The following is a 17,062-nucleotide window of genomic DNA, read 5'->3' as shown; positions in this document are numbered from 1 at the left end:
TTACAGGTGTGATTAAGGTTAAGGACCTGGAGATGGGAAGAGTATGTCGCATTACCCAGGTGGGTCCAATCCAATCACATGTGTCCTTAAAGCAGAGGCCTGGGATGAGAGAGCAAGTCAATGGCAGAAGGCCAGAGAGATGGTGGTGGGAGAAGGGTTCGATGCTCTGTTACTCCCCTGAGGTACAGGAATCTATGTGTTAGGACCAGAAGAGGCGTCTAGGAGAAGACAGAATGAGAAAATGGAACTCTCAGTCCTGTAACAGCATGGAACTGAGTTCTGCCAATGCCTGAATGAGCAAGAAAATGGATTCTCCTCTGGAGCCAATGGAAAGGAACACAGCCAGCCTACATTTTAGCCCGGTAAGACTCATCCTGGATGTGTCACCTACAGGACTAGAAGGTAATACATTTACATTAAGCTATCAAGTTTGTGATCAGTTGCTATAGCAGCAATAGAAAACTAATGCAATTCATAATGGTGTTTGGGGTGGCATCCAGAGGTGTAGCTTCAAGGGCTTTAGGGAAGAGTTGAGGACCTGCTTACCCAGGATGGTGAGAATCCCCCCAGGGCATAGAACCATGAAGATTTCTGGAAGAAAGTTATCTTGCCCGTTGGCGTGACTGACTTTGTGTTAATGTGGCAAGTAGCACTACTCTGATACACAACTCAGGAGGCAGCACTCACACAGGAGTGCCGTTCCCACAATATGATGTGAACAGTGCCTCCTACAGTTGTGCAGTGCAATAGCCCTGCTAGTTAGAGGGGTCATGTGGCATCTATGATGGTAGGGGCTAGAGCTTGGCAGGGCAATGTCTGTACAAGGTATTCTACAGCTCGTCTCTATCGAAAGCACCTAGCTTGCAGTCCCAGGATTTTTGATATTTAATGAGTGCAAAATGCGATCTCCTAATGTCAAAAATTCTACTTAAAAAGACAACAAAAAGGGAAGCTTTGGGGTTACCTCATCTCAGTCTACAGCCGGGTGAGTTGGGGTCAATGTGAACTTGTGTGGTTTGGCCACTCTCCATCATGGCTAATGGGGAGCACAGCCTTATCAGGAAAACAGTCAGGTTTAAGCCTGAAAGCTAAGTCAAGGACAAAGATGACTTTCAGGTGACAAGCGTCCCTATTTTGAGTCAAAATCGGTGAAAGAAATATTCAAGATCTTGAGAAATGCCTGTCCATTTTATCTTTTTCCTGGGAAAGGTATCTCCTCCTAATGAGGGATTTGGAAACCCACTGCAGCCCACAACTTGGCAAGGATAGATTACAGGACTGGTTTGTCAAACATAGTTATATTTGCTGACAAAAAACCAGTTATGTAAAGAAGTGAGAAATGGAAATGCTGCACCATTTTCCAGAACAAAATCTGCCTCTAAAAAGGTGTAACTCCCTGCAAAATATGCTTCATCATTTGAATAACAAAATAAGATATGCAAAAAAAAAAAAAAAGACTTCTGAAAGAGTGTGCATTTAGGTTGCAGTGAGTACAAGCAATATGATGAATATTCTTTGTGCTATAAATGTTTTGTGAGAAAATAATGTGTTTTAGAAATAGAGCAGAGATGATACTAGAGACTTTGCTTTTGTGACTATCAAGTAAGTTTCCAGGCAGGTTTTCCTGTTTCTTATGGATTCCTGGAGTTCTTGGTGAAAGCTGCCATTAAAATTCATTAGATGAAAAGTAAACTTATATTGCAATTGATGACATTCTCTTCTAAATTGTTAGCCCTATTAGTGAGAAACCTCATCTGCCAAACTCTATCTATGGTGTGTGCTCTTCTCTTGCATTTTAATCTAAGAAATGTGCCTTAAATGTTGATTTTTTTTTTCTTCACACGCCACATATCACACAGGGCATTCCACAAACTATCCTGAGATGCTTCTCGACTTTTAGAAACAGGATGCTGAGGTTGCAAGGAAATTCTTCTATTCCAGGCATCAAGGTTGGAAAAATTACTTAGGGATGACAGGAAAAGATTTTTTTTTTCTTATATGCCCTGTTACTAAAGCCTGAAACAGCAGTTTATTCAGCTGAAAAAAAAAAATCCCTGCGAGCTTTTCTTAGAGTCCCCTGAAAGGCATCTGTGAGGCCTCTCCTTAAGTTGAAAGCAATTCAAGAGCAGCAAAAATTGAGGGGAAGCTCTCTCTGCTTGCCCCTCAGACGCTGTTCCTTTGCAGTCAGACCCCTCCCTGCCATGCCTCCTGTGGATTAGATCAGGAGAACAGAAAATGGCCGACCTCCGCTCATTAATGCCAAGACTGAATCCCTGGTATAGATTGAATGTCTGTGTTCCCCCCTCCCTGGAATCCATATGGTGAAGCCGTAACACTCAATATGATGGTATGTGAGGGTTAGCCCTTTGGGAATTAATTAAGTTTAGATGAGGTCATGAGTTAGGACCCTCAGGATGGGCGTAGTCCTTACTTATCCTTAAAGCTGATAGTGCTTCTAAGAAGAGGAAGACAGACCAGAGCTTGCTCTCTTTCTCTCTGCCATGTGAGGACACTATGAGGAGGCAGCCACCTGTAAGCTAGGAAGAAGGGTCTCACCAGGAACCAAATCTGCTGGCATCTTGATCTCAGACTCTTAGATTTCAGAACTGTGAGAGATAAATATTTGTTGTTTAAGCCACTCAATCTGTAGTATTTTTGTTACAGCAGCCGGAGCTAAGATATCCCTTCATCCCACAAAATATGGCATGACCATTTCTTCTTTATGAATTAGCCCCTCTATGGTAATTTTTCTTGAACGCTAGTGCTATGGCAATCAGCAGGGTGATTGGCAAACCTGAAGAGTGCAGTTTGTCAGAAAAAAAATTCTACGGGTCAGAATTTTTTTCTGAAACACAAAGCTGGCTCACAGAAGGGCATCATTCAGCTTGGCAAGCTCTACACTAACCTGCTTCCCTCATGGAAAAGCCAATTTCAAGCTCTCCTGAGAAAGGCAGGTGACACGAGCTCCTCTTCTATTCCCCAAACCTGGCTGCCCCAAGAGCTGTGGGAACAGAAATGGAACAGAAAGACTCCTTGCAACCTCTGCCCCCTGCCTCCTGGCTTCTCCCCTCGCCACAGTGGCTGGAGGTGATCACCTTAGCAGGTACCAGTAGATGGGAGAAGGCTGGGCTTCCCAGTCTGACAGGCCTGGGTTGGAAGCTCTACTCCACCACCAACAAATTGTATGACCTTGAGTGGATCACTGAGACTTTCTTAGACACAGTGTCTTCATTTATGAGCAGGTACCAATAATTCCTGCCTCACAGGATGTTTAAGAAGATGAATAAGATACCTGCATAAACATACCTAGCACAGCGCTCCACCAACATTGTTCTCCTGCCCATCCCTCCCAGTCTCTCTCAACAGTAGATTAGCAGCTCTCAGAAGTAATGGGTCATTCCCGCCTGTATTACCAACCTCACTCTTCCGGGCTGTATCTGAGTGGGTCAGAGTTTGAGGATAGGTTGCAGAAGTTCACGGTGGCAGAGCTAAGAAGCCTTGATAGCCAGCCTTTCCTGAGGAGGAATCTAATGTTTATGGTGGGACTGTCATGGGAGATCTACTAGCCTCCATTGTCCTTGGGCTGAGCTCCAGGGAAAACAGCATGAACCTATAGTAACAAGAACAACAGTTGGTCAAACCAACTGACGAGGAAAAATACCTCCTGAAGCAGCTAGATGGCTCAGTCAGTAGAGCCTGTGGTTCTTGATCTTGGGGTTGTAGGTTCAAACCCCATGCTGGGTGTAGAGATTACTTAAAAATAAAATCTTAAAAAAAAACAAAAAAAGAAAAGAAAACCTCCTAAGCTCAGATTTTTTTTTTTCTATCTTCAAAAAACAAAGTTGAATATGGGTGAATCATGCCTGCAAATTAGAGGTCTGAGATAATACTTTGCTTTCTTCCCACTGCAGCTGTTAGAAGTTTGGGCCCTTGGTATCTGCTTCATCCTGGAAATGAACCTGACTCACAATCTATTCATAACCCAGCTCTGAATATCTTCCCCTCAGAACTTTTGGCAATAAAAAAATAATAGCAATAAAACCGGGGAGGGAAGGATGAAGCAATTCAACTTATTTCATTATCTTGGATTTTACACTTCTTGTTTGCTAGCTTGATAAGGGATGCTATAATCTTTTATGATATCAACATCCTTTTTTATTGCACTAGATGGTAGGGGAATTGCCCCCAAATTAATAAAAACCATATGTTGGATTTGATTAAAAATCACTTTGGAATAATGATTGATCTAGCTTGGGAATGAGACTAAGCTTCACAGCCCCCCCTTTTCTTTTTTTTAATCATTCCTTTCAGAGTTCCTCGGGCTCCTCTCCTCCCCCACACTTGCCTTTATCTGCAAAACCAGGGTAATGAAAAGGTCTTATAAATCTCTGGTGTATATATTTGTTACCAAGAATTTCGTTGTAATCTGAACTCTTGGTCCATCCAATGCTATCTTTATTGCAATGGGGGTAGTAATAACAGCATTGCATGGTAGTGTCTGGATGTGTCAGGCAACTGGTATAAGTGATGAGATTGGTCCTCTGACCATGTGATACATGGCTTTGGTAGGGTCCCCTTTTGTAAAACTCTATGGGAAGAGGGAAGATTCTGCATGAAGAGCAAACTTCTCTAGTTAGCATAACCTATTCTCTGAACAATGGAAAGCCTTCCACCTCGTTAGCCCCAGCCCATCTAGAATGCTGTTCTCCATATTTGACAGTGCTTCTTTTCAACAACATGAATATTGACACCTACCAACAGCCAAGATGATCCATCTTTGAAAATCCTTTCTTTTACTCCTACCTCAGAATTGCTCCAAACGTGGAATACATAAAAATACCTGGGAAGCTTGTTAAAACTGATGGGTCCTAGGTCTGTCTCTAAAGATGCAGTTTTACTAGGTGTGGGGCTGGACCAGAAATCTGCATTTTTAACATGAACAGAAGTTCATTCTGATATAAATGGCTTACAGATCACCCTTGAAGAAACATTACTGTTATAGGAACCTTCAAAATATCTTAGTTGTGTTTAAGAGCATTGTCTTTGGAAGAAAGTTACACTTGGCACAGAACCCAGCTTTGTCCTTTCCTCCTAGCTCTGTGATCTTGGGCAGTTAAGTCAACCACTCTCATGTTCTCTTTCCTCACCCATAGAATAGAGACAATAATACCTATATCCTAGGGTTGTCATGGGGATTAAATAAAATACTACGTAAATGACATTAGGCACTGGCCCTAGTAATTATAAGCGTTCTATGTGGACAGCTATTCCTAAGGAAAAATACTTCAAGGAGAGACATCAAACAGGCTGGTTGCTGTCTTATTTTTAAGTTGGCTTTCTGTCACAAAAACAATAGAAATGAACCAAGAGGAATATTGGCCTTGGAAAGATCAGTGGCAGGGATTTAATGGAAGTAGAGGTGCACAAATTATGAAGGAGTGATAGTAAAAGCATGTGAGAAAGTGGTAGAGACAGTGCGGGGTGTGCAAATTTCACAACTGTTTTCAGTTGTGTGCTGGATAGGTGTACCACGTTGGGTGAAAGTAGGACTGCTTTATTTGGAGACTAAGTGTAGTTTAAGGAGATGTGTGTGGGTGCCAGGTTGACAAGAAGTGAACTGTGATAGCTCTTTGATGTGTCAACTTGGCTAGATGACAGGCCCCCAACTCGTTCAATCAAACATTAATCTAGATGCTGCTGTGAAGGGATATGGCAAATGTAATGACCTTCTCTAATCAGTTGACCGTAAACTAGAGAGACTGTCGTGATGGCCCTGGATGAATCAGTTGGAAGGCCTTAAAGGCAGGCTGAGACTTTCTTCAGAGAAAGAAGACATTCCCGCCTATGGACAACAGCTGCAGCCAATGCCTGTGAGTTTCCCTTCCTGATAGCCTGCCCTATAGACTTGTTTAGTCATCCCCCACTGTGTAAGCCAATGCCTTGTACTAAATCTATATCTAGACCTGCACATATGTATATGTGTACTTCTGTAGAAACACATATACCTGTCACAAACGGAAACCTACATAGATATAGTCCAGATAATATCTAAATCAACCCATATATATAAAATCTGTCTATCTACCTACCTACCCGCCTATCAATCATCTCCCACTGCCTCTTCCTTTCTGGTTGCACCTTAGTGATACAGCTCTTTATCTTGCCCATGTTTTAGGAACTGGATTCAAAATAGAATTAAATGACATGGCTTATAAATAGGCCCCCTTTGCAGCCAGTGCCATGCCCATGTCCAAAAGGAGAGATGAGAAATGAATGTATCTTTTGCAGAAGTGAAGACCTTGTATAGTGGCTCATTTTTTTTTTTAATGTTCTATAGGACATCAGCTGGTAATTCTGTGATAAGTACTAAAGAAATCACAATAGTGTTTTAGATTTTCTTCTCGTCCTCTCTCTCAGTAATCCAAAGGGATTTACAGATTTTATCCTAATAAAACTCTGGATAAACATCTGTGAGTGGGTTAAGGGCAAGCATTATTAGTCTTATCTTAGAGATGCAGAAACTAGAGCACAGAGAAGGGATGAGCCTTTCTTGAGGTGACTCAGCAAGTCAGCAGGTGAGACACAACAGTACCTGGGAAATTAATTTCAAAACTCTCAAACCTTGTTAGTCACCTGACCTATAAGGTAAATTAAAAAAAAAAAAAAGGTGGTCGGAAGGAAGGAAAGAAAGGTACTTCATTTTGCTTGAGGAAACACTGTTTAAAAGCGATCACTCATAGAGATGCCTGGGTGGCTTAGTCGGTTAGCATCTGCCTGCGGCTCAGGTCATGATCCCAGGGTCCTGGGATCGAGCCCCACATTGGGCTCCCTGCTCAGCGGGGAGTCTGCTTCTCCCTCTCCCACTCCCCCTGCTTGTGTTCCCTCTCTTGCTGTCTTCCTCACTGTCAAATAAATAAAAATCTTAAAAAAAAAAATCAGCTGGCAAACTTGATAAATGTCAATTCCTGGGTCCCCCAACTGCCCAGCCCTCCAGAACTTCTAATTGAAGAAGTCTGGGAAAAGCCTCAGAAACTATTGTTTTAAGAAGCTCTTGAGGTATGTCTATGACGGCCAATCCAGGGACAACACTTTGAGAAACACTGTGATATGCATTACTCCTTATTGGGGAGAAATCTCTTCTAAGGTTATAAAACACCCAGTGTATTGAGTATGAGTAAATGTGGGAAAACCAAGTGCCACCTTGGGGTCTGCCTTCAGATAACTAAAAGCATTTTTAATACTTGCGAATAACCCTTGCCCTCACTGCTGTGGCTTTAGGCCCCAACCCTCCCCCGTGGACCCTCTACATTTGTGCCAAGGACATTGGCTATCCAGAGTGTGGTCCACGATCAGCAGCATCATCATGACCCTGCAGCTTGTTAGAAAAGCAGCATCTCGGATCCCACCCCAGACCAACCGAATCAGAACCTACATTTTAACAAGACTCAAAAGCACTGCATTAGATACCTACAGACGCCGGAAATGATGCCACAACCCCCATTTACCAATTCCCCTTCTCGAAATTCCCCTGTAGACAGAGTCTCAATGGACACATCTAATGCTCCTTGACCACCCAATGGCAAGCCTTCAGGAGCCCATCCCATGGTCTGGGATTCAGAGGCCAGGTCAAGGATATCCTTCCTCTGAGGGATGTGCCTGTTGTCTTTGTCTCAGACCAGCCAACTTCCTCCAGTGACCTCCCTCACCCAACCAGCCAGAGCCCCAGAGCCTAAGGACACCCTTCAAAGCACAGTTCTGTGACTAAACAGGGGACAGGCTCAGTCCATTCATTTCCCAAGCCCCCTCCCTCCCGCCTTCTAGAAACACTCAGACAGTTTAAGTCATCCTTATCACCGTATTAATAAATGTGGCAGTGTGAGGGCAGAGAGAGCGGAAAAGACCAAGACAAAAAACAAACAAACAAAAAAAAACCACACACACACACACACACACACACACACACACACACACACACGATACTTCTTTTTCTTGCCTTGCAGGAATGGCATCGCCGGCATAGTTTTTCCTCCTAGTTGTGCTCTTTTCTCTTTTCCTTTCTAAATAGACGCATTTCAAATGTCAGTGGGTGATAGTGGGGCCAAGTCAGATTGGATTTGGGAGACCAAATAGCTAAAAGGTTTGATCTTTGCAGCTGCTTCTTCAAGGGAGGCTCCAGGAGCCAGACCAGTGGGGGAGCGAGCCCCCAATAAGCTCAAGGGGGCCTTTATTGTGCTCACCCCGGCTCCCTCTCAGTTTAACCTTTATTTACAGACTTGAATCCAAGTGGTTACGGGCTTGAAAAGAAAGTACTCTTTCCCCTTCTTCGCCCCTCTCCCCTTCTCCTGTCCCCAGAGGGGAAGGAAAAGAAACCAGGCAGAGGTTAAGTGAGAGAGACAATGAAAAAGGAGAGAGTCCTTATCTCAAATGGCAGTGACTGACATTGAGTGGTGGCTCCGGGGCCAGTTTTCCTTTTCTTACACCTGTCTCCAAACATCCCGAGAGACTTAGCCAAATTGGTCCCCACCTTTGCAAGCCAGCCAAATGGAAATGACACTCGAAACATCTCCCTGCCCCCCAGATGGGCCAAGGCTAATCAGGTGTCCTCCTGGAGGGGCTGAGTGTCCAGGGACAGCCCATATTTTAGCTGAGTAATTCAGATTTACTTGCCTAATGCTTTACTGAATCTTGTCATCACGGCAGCCAAGTAAAAGTTATAACTGCATGCCGTGCAGAGCCATAAATCCTGCGGCTGTATTCTCAGTCATTCCATATTTCAAGACAGGGAAGTTTATTTCTACAACGCTGTTAATAACCAAAGTGAGTGGACAAGTAAGGGGAAAGTTGGTGTCTACCGTTGGCCCCCTCACAGATGCAGCCCGGCCAGGGGAGAGTTTCCATGGGATTTGTGGCTGGTGCAGGGCTGCGCTCCCCCAGAATGCCCATGAAAATAGGTGTGCGTGGCCCTTTCTGAATGTAAACAGGAGGCGCTTCTTTGTTCTCTGGGAAAGCCTGCATGGTCGTCCGGCTGCAAAGTCACCCTGGGAATCAAGGCAACCTGACTGCGAAGGGAGGGCAGGGTGGACTGCTGGGCCCGAGCGCTCCCAGAGTGACAGGGAAGAGATGAGCTGTTGGGATCCGAGGAAAGCAGGGATTTCTTGGGCAGAGCAGTGAGGAAGCCCAGGTGAGCCCAGACCCTGGACAGAAGGAAAGGTCTGGTGTGCCTTGAGCCAGCCTTCCCCAGAACCTGTGTGGAGACGATGCAGGGCCCTCCCAGCTGAGTCATACAGCCCTGGGATCCGATGCTAAAGAGAACAAGAAAGACTAGAAGAACAAAAGAAGGAGGGATGGAAGGGGGAGAGGGAAGGAGAGAGAAGCAGAGGAGGAAAATAAAGAAAAAAAATCTGTTTAACCTTGCTTCCCCTAGTATTTTCCATTTTATTAGGCCATGAGATCATTTTCCCCTTCATGAGATCTGTCATTGCACTGAGTTCTGTGGGGCTCCAAAGACCATACTTTGGGAAATTCTGCATTGTATCAATATTCTTTTTTTTTTCACATCTGTTCTAAAAAGCATAGTGGAGGGCGCCTGGGTGGCTCAGTCGGTTGAGCGTCTGCTTTCGGCTCAGGTCATGATCCCGGGGTCTTGGGACTAAGCCCCACGTTGGGCTCCCTGCTCAGCAGAGAGTCTGCTTCTCCCTCTCCCTCCGCATGCCGCTCCCCCTGCTTGTGCTTTCTCTCTCTCTCTCTCTCTCTCTCTCTCTCTCTCTCTGTGTGTCAAATAAATAAAATCTTAAATAAATAAATAGCGTAGTGGAGTATGTCACGTTTATCTTAAGGAGTGTATGTATGCATACTTCTGTGTATACCTTTCTTTGGGTCACTTAGCTCAATATCCTCAAAAGTGTGTTAAATTTTCCCATAACAACTGCTCAGTTAGATATCAAGTACTGACCAGTTTACATTAAAGTGTGAAACACATAATTCACATTAAGGTGTAAAACACATTAATTAATGTTTCTGCATGCCCCATTTATTCTGTGTATAGCCTATTTTCAAGGTTAAATATTTAATTAAAGCCTTCTGTATTGACTAGAGGTATTTCTCCTGGAGATGTCTGGATAGCCCGGGATAGCAGACCTTGGCAGCTCAGGCCTAGCTTTTCCCACTTTGAAGCTGTGTGACCTTTGACAAATCTGCTGGCTTCTCTGGGCCTCTGTTCCTTCAGTGATAGGATGAGAGTGTTGAACCAGATAATCTCTGAGGCCTCTTCAGCATCAACATTTATATTTCAAAACTCTTGCCATAGCAACCTCTCTAACCATTACTGTCTCTCTATGATCTAAATATGAGACTTGTAAAATGCGAACAGATTTAATTTACTAAAAGCCTCTAATCAAGACCAAACCTTTTACTTAAACAATTAAAAAACAATTAGCTGGGGAAATAAAAACAATTTTAATTTGCTAAATGGGCTTCCTCCCTCCTAATAGATATGGACAAGACCCTCACTAATGCTTCTGACCACATGGAAACCACACAGGCATTGCTGAGTCTGTGGGCAGAGGCAAGGGGTAGCTCCATTTTCTAATAGGGAAGTGAAAGGCATTCACATTAACCTCAGCCTTTTTGCAGTGACTCATGTTTAAACATATGCTTAGTGTTTGCAATGCTTAGTGGCTCCCAATCATCGATCTACCCTTTTGCCTAAACACGGGTGGATCCTGCATGAGCCCCACACCATGCACACCTTTGTCACCATCCTCCCAAACTACCATGAACTTATGTGCCTCCCCTCAAACACAGTTCAGAACACATGTGAAACACCCAGTAAGAGCCTTTTCAATTAATGAAAAGTGAGGGCATCTGGCCCCAAATTCCAGTAGATTCTAGCTAGAAAATTGCTCCATTTTACATGACACTCAAAGAGATCAATAGGCAAATCTTCCATTCTCACCATTACTCAACAGCAGTATGGACAGCATATTTAATATATTGCTCATATTTCATAGTGATTTTTCTTTCAATTTATAATGCACAAATGGAGTGATCTCCATTCTAGAAGCTCGTCCAAGCCGGTTTCTCTCACTCTTTGGGTTCCGTTTCCCATCTGTTCTTTGAAACTCACATATTTTAATTTAATCGTGGGCAAGTCATTTCTGCCTGTGGGCCTTGGTTTTCCATTCATAAAGCCACACAAAGGTTTGCACCATCTCCATTTTAGAAGCTCTTTTAGGTTTGCCTTCCGTACCCTCTCAGAATATGCATATTTTCATGGTGGGCACATTTCTCGCAGCTCTGGGGCTCAGCTTTCTCTCTGGTAAAGTGAAGACAGATTCTCTGAGGTGCCTTCATGCTCTTGACAACACAGTCTGATGGAGTGATTGCTCGTGCAAACATTGGGAGCTGGGCACCTGCTTATTTTTCTCTCTTTTCATTTTTACTTTCCTGCCCATCTCCAACTTTCCTTAAATCTTCCTCTCCTTTTTTTCCTCCTCTCTGGTGTACAGCACAGATGTAATCCAAGGAGAGCTGGGAGGGCTGGGAGGGGTGGCTTTGAATCCTGACCACCCATATCTGAAGAGTGGCTGTGTATCTGTCCAGGCCTGTGATGTGGGGCAAGTCTCTGAGGCCCTGGGAGCCAGTTTCTGTGTCTATAAAATGTAGATAATCATAAGAGCGCCTACCTCATGCAGCTGTTGAGAGGATCCAGTGCTTACTTTATGTGGAGTGGTTAGAATTGGGTCTGGCTCTGTCAGTGTTGACTTGTCATTCAGTTTGTCTGGACAGGACTGTTGGATTGGCTGTTGAGATCGCAGTTTGCATGAGTAGAGGTTCATGAGAAGTTTGGGTAGAGAGAGAGGTTTAAGGAAGTGTGGGATGGGAAAGACAGCCAAGGGTCCACCCCTCAGGAATGAGCTCCTCAGTTGAGCCCCATGGAGGCCCGTGGAGAGAGAGGATGTAGCCAGCCCCTGGAATGTGAGCACATACAGAATTACTCTGGGGCTTGACAGAGCAAAACCCAGAGGGAGAAAGAAAAAAGTCTTCCTGGTGCTTCTGCCCAGAACACAAAACTACTTTTGTACAGTGAGGCCTGAAGAGAACCCAGCAGAGCTTAGTCACCACCAGGGTGGGAACTTGCGGGGGCATCTGAACAGAGTACCGTCAGCACAGACATCAGCTTTCCCAGGGAGGACACAAGCCAGGGGTGTTGTTGAGGAACTACATAAGCAGCAGACCTTGTCAGGTGGGCAGAAGCTATACATTCACAGGCCCTGAGTGAGAGCAAAAGAGATGCCCCTTAGGTCTCCCTGCCTTTCAGGGAGGGACATTTTGCACAGGACTGAAGTCCTTACCATACAAGTAAGGGAACACAAGCCAGTGAAACAGGATCATCAAATTCTGTGAGCCCATGGGTATACACACATCCGTGAGGCCTGGGGGATTTCAGGTAACACTTTGGGGTAAGAAGTCTGCTGGTCCAAAGCTAGATACGCTTATCAGCACATAAAAACTGCATCCTTCAGCTTCTGAATCAGATATCAACATCCCTGATGGATATGTCAGCTTGATCACTGATATAGTCAACTAAGAACCTGGCTTGAAACTGCACCCAAGTCAGCTTGCTAACATTTCACCCCTAAATTAGGTCAGTGTGACCTCCTGGGTGCAGGCAGTGACGGACAACCTCGGTGGTCTCCTACAGAGAGAGCCCTCCCCTCTGGGCAGGAGCAGAGCCATCAGGCATCCTCCTGTAGACAGGTAAGTCTGAGGATGGAGTGACTGAGGAGGGCACGCTGGTTCTTCTTCCAAACTTGCGAGGTGAGGAGAAGGAGAGAGACCGGGAGTGATACTCAAATGAACCTTTCTCTGCATAGAATCGTGAAAGGGGGAGACCAGGTGCTCCCCCTATGAGCCCCAGCTGCGGTCACCAGCTCAAATGCTCCAGGGGGGATGATGCAGCTATGTGAAGGGTGCAAGAGTGTAAGAAGATCAAAGAGCAGCAGTGGGGAGATGTAGGATCTGGGAGAAGATGAGGAGGGACAGAGGCTGTGCTTGGGAAACCGAGGGACCCATGGCCCATCCGAGGCGGGCAGCCTCTACTCGACTCTGGCCAATTGTAGGATATGGTGCTGACCAAGCTTCAGAATTAGAATTCTCTTTGAAAAGTGAAATCCGATGGTTAAGTGATGGCACAGAATTCAACCTCCCACAGCTCATCCAAGGACGGCCAGTTTGTGGCCTATTTTACAGCCACCAAGCCGTGACCTGGGAAGGGGTGTACTTTAGGGAAAATGGAAAGCCAAGTCCGAAGGCCTTTGCTCTCTCAGGTAAGGGCAGAGTAAAGAGGGAGATTTCCTCAACAATAAACAAGGAGGAGTCCAGGATGCTGGGGCAGGGAGAAGCGTCTTCCAGGGACCCCAAAGCCAGGGGATCTGAGAGATTTCTTCATAGCCCCAAAAGGGGAGATGATAGCCTTTGATCCATAAATACAGGAGGATGAAAGGGCTCCCATCTGGGAAAGAGGGAGATCTTGCCAGAATCTGCCTTGTCCCCCAAGCTCACACCCTCTACTGTCCTCAGTCCATTCAAATGCCTAAGGAGAGGCAAACCCAGAAGCCAATGAGTCACCCAGTCTGGGAGGACTGTCCTTCCGTCCTGGCTTCCCTTCTGCTCCCCTCCTCTCACTAATTGTTTCCAGGGCTAGAGCTGGGGGCAGATGCCGTCCAAAGGCCTGCTCTGTTCCTCCCTCCCCCTCTTGAAGAGGCCTCACAGGCTGCCCTGTGTTGCTAGTGCCCATGCATCTGGAACTGGCTGTTCACAGCCCCAGCTAAAAAGGCCTTTCATCCACCCATTATCCCTCCACCGAAACCTCAAATGGGAAGAGACATCAAAGTGCTCCAACCAAGTTTGATTTCCAGTCTTAGGCAGCTCTCCCGCAAGCAGAGGCAGGAAGGAAAAATAGCCCCACTGTCCTCAGGTTCTACCTCTGCCAGCGAAGTTGTCCTCTGCCCACAGTAATTCCCAGCCGGCTGTGTTCCTTCCCTTTTTGGATCCTTCCATTACTGTGTCTATTAGAGAAAGAAAGGCTTCAAAGGAAGATTCTTCCATGATTCAGAATTGCCCCCTTGCTCTGGTAAGAATCCCCTGTTAGTAGCATAAGCCGAAAAACCATCTCGGAGCAACCAGTGGGTTGGTGCTTGAAACCAAGAAGCCCCTGGCACAGCTCCTGGATTTCTCCAGCTTGTTCTCCTCCTCCTATGATTTATTCCTGATTAGAACCACATTTCTAAAAGTAAATCTAAAGTGAGCTGTTCAGAGGAACAGCAACTAGAATGGCAAAGTGGCCATTTCCCCATCTTGATCTTAAGGGTCATGCTAATGCCGCCTGGTCCTTTGTGTTCCTCTGGTTTCGAGATTGAGATTGGGATGAACGTCCACAGTTTATGGATCTTTGAAAATCTGTAGTGTGGTCCTCAAGTCCTATCAGAAACAAATATAAAAATAGAGTTTCCTCCTTCCCCCTCACCACCATCTCATTTTCTTGAGTGAGAGATGCCCAGGTTGGTTGGACAATATCCCTACACAGAAAGACATTCTTAGCCTATCATCTGCTTAGACCAAGCATTAGTGAAAAGTCTTGTGAAGCTCTGTGCATGTGCATACAAGGGCACAACCTCAGGACTGCTAGAAGCCTAAGCAACCAATTTCTGACCTGTTTGGAACCATGCTTCCCAGCACGGGTAAATTAAGACTTGAAGGTTGCTAGTCACTAAGAAGAATTCACCGTCTGCCTCAAAAGCCAACCAGAGCCCGGAACACCGACTCTTGCCTTATTTAGTGTATTCGTTGCCATCCACTGCACCCCCAGCTCCCCGCCTCCCCAAACCCTGCCCTAAATCTGCCCCCAACAATGTCTGCTTGGGGAAAACCCACTAAACTTGAACCAAGTGATCTGGCTCTCCCTTGCCATACAACGGTTGCTATTTGCTTCTAACACAAGCTAAAAACCCCTCAAGTCCTAAGGGAATTCAGCACCATTGCTCTCTGCCCATGCCGTCAACCATCAGTGCCTCTTTATTAAAAGCAGCAGTTCTGTCCCCAGAAGCTCAGCTAGGCCCAAGATGAAGGGAAGGTCCTGATGTCCCCATCTACTGCCTCTTCTGTCACTCCAGTTGGATGATCTGATATGCAGTGATTCTAGAAGTACGAGTAAGAACTCAGCTCTTAGCTCAAAGACTTAGATTGACAACAGTATCTCATGCATTTCATGAGCCGGCAGTTGGTGCCTTTCTGCTTCCCAGTGGATTGTGTCCAAGCCCTGTCTAAACCATCATTTGATAGATAAGTTTGGGGCTTAGACTTATGAGTAGGTGGGGCTAGAGTCTATGTTGTTTAAATGGGTGTGGAAATTATATGTTCAGCTGTGAGGTGGGTCTGGGGGACACTCAAAATCACCGGCCATTTGTTGCATAATATTCTGATAATCTTTTTTTTTTAAGATTTTATTTATTTATCTGAGAGAGAGAGAATGAGAGATAGAGAGCACATGAGAGGGAAGAGGGTCAGAGGGAGAAGCAGACTCCCTGCGGAGCAGGGAGCCCGATGTGGGACTCGATCCCGGGACTCCAGGATCATGACCTGAGCCGAAGGCAGTCGCTTAACCCACTGAGCCACCCAGGCGCCCAATATTCTGATAATCTTATTCAAAGATTTATTTTTTGAAAAAACAGTTCATTAACAGAGACATTATAGGTTTAGAATGCAAAATGCTTCATGAATTTTTAAGCTAGAATTTGAGACTTGAAAGCCATTTTCTTGCTTGAGGCAGGAAACCCAGGCAAAGAATTTGAACCCTCAGGCCAGCTCAGCTACTTTGCTTTGCCCCCAGGGCTAGAAGTTTAGGAAACCTTGATGAACAGGATAATCATCAAGGTCTGTTCCAGCTCGTGGATCCTAAAAGTACATCTTCCTTTATTTCCCGGGGCTCGTTCTTTCCAGAGGTGAGATAAATACATTCCAGTAGGTGAAAATTACTTCTGATTTTCATGTTGCACCATCTAAAAAAAAAGAAGCCACCCCGATGGACACTGAAAATTTTGGATTCGAGGACACAAGAAGCCCCGAGTGGAGAGTATCGAAGGGTGGCTGGAACGAAGGGTTCGGCTGTTCAAGATCATCGAACACCATCTCATGAGGAACTGCCACTTGTAGCTGTATGACCTTGGGCATACCCCTTAACCTTGACTGTAGCTCAGTTTCCTCATCTGTAAAATGGGGATAATAATCATTGAATGCATTTCATGGGATTGTTAGAAGGATTAAATGACCAGGAAGTGCTTAGAATAGACATCAACATACCTCAAGTGCTATAAAATAAGTTTTGGACCTATTCCTTTCCCAAGATATTTTAACATTCTTAGTTCCGGCAAGAGTCTTCCCTTACTGCCCCCACCCCGACCAGAATTCCCACAGCCATTATTATATGGATAGGATTCTCATTTCCCCTCACCATTGGCATTTTTCCCCTCCTTACTCACAGTGGAGTGGAGAATTTGCATAATAGCTCATGTTATTGGTCTAAGCAAGGCTGCCCATATTAGCAAGAGAAAGATGTGTTTGAATCGTAGATACTTATGATAGGCTGAATAACGAATGGCCTTCTAAAACTGTCCACATCCTAATCCCTAGAACCTGTGAATACATTACCTCAGATGGCAAATGTAACTAAGTTAAAGAACTTGAGATGTGGAGATTATCCTGGTGGGCCCAGTGTAATCACAAGGATCTTTATAGGAGGGGGGCAGGAGGTCAGAGAGGAGAGAAGATGTCACACCTGCTGCTTTCAAAATGGAGAAAGAGACCACCAGCCAAGGAATATAGGCCAACTTCAGAAGCTGGTGAAGGCAAGGAAACAGATTCTCCCTGAAACCTCCAGAAGGGACACAACCCTGCCAACACCCTGATTTTAGACTTCTGACCGCCCAAACTGTAAGATAATACATTTGTGTTGTTTTAAGCCACTCAGTTTGTTCATAGCAGCAATGGCAAGATAACACAATGC

Source organism: Eumetopias jubatus, unplaced genomic scaffold (assembly GCF_037043125.1).
Source record: "Eumetopias jubatus isolate StellerSeaLion01/CBP00866 unplaced genomic scaffold, mEumJub1_p1.0 scaffold_3, whole genome shotgun sequence".
Classification (NCBI taxonomy): domain Eukaryota; kingdom Metazoa; phylum Chordata; class Mammalia; order Carnivora; family Otariidae; genus Eumetopias; species Eumetopias jubatus.
Note: the sequence above shows the minus strand (reverse complement) of the source record.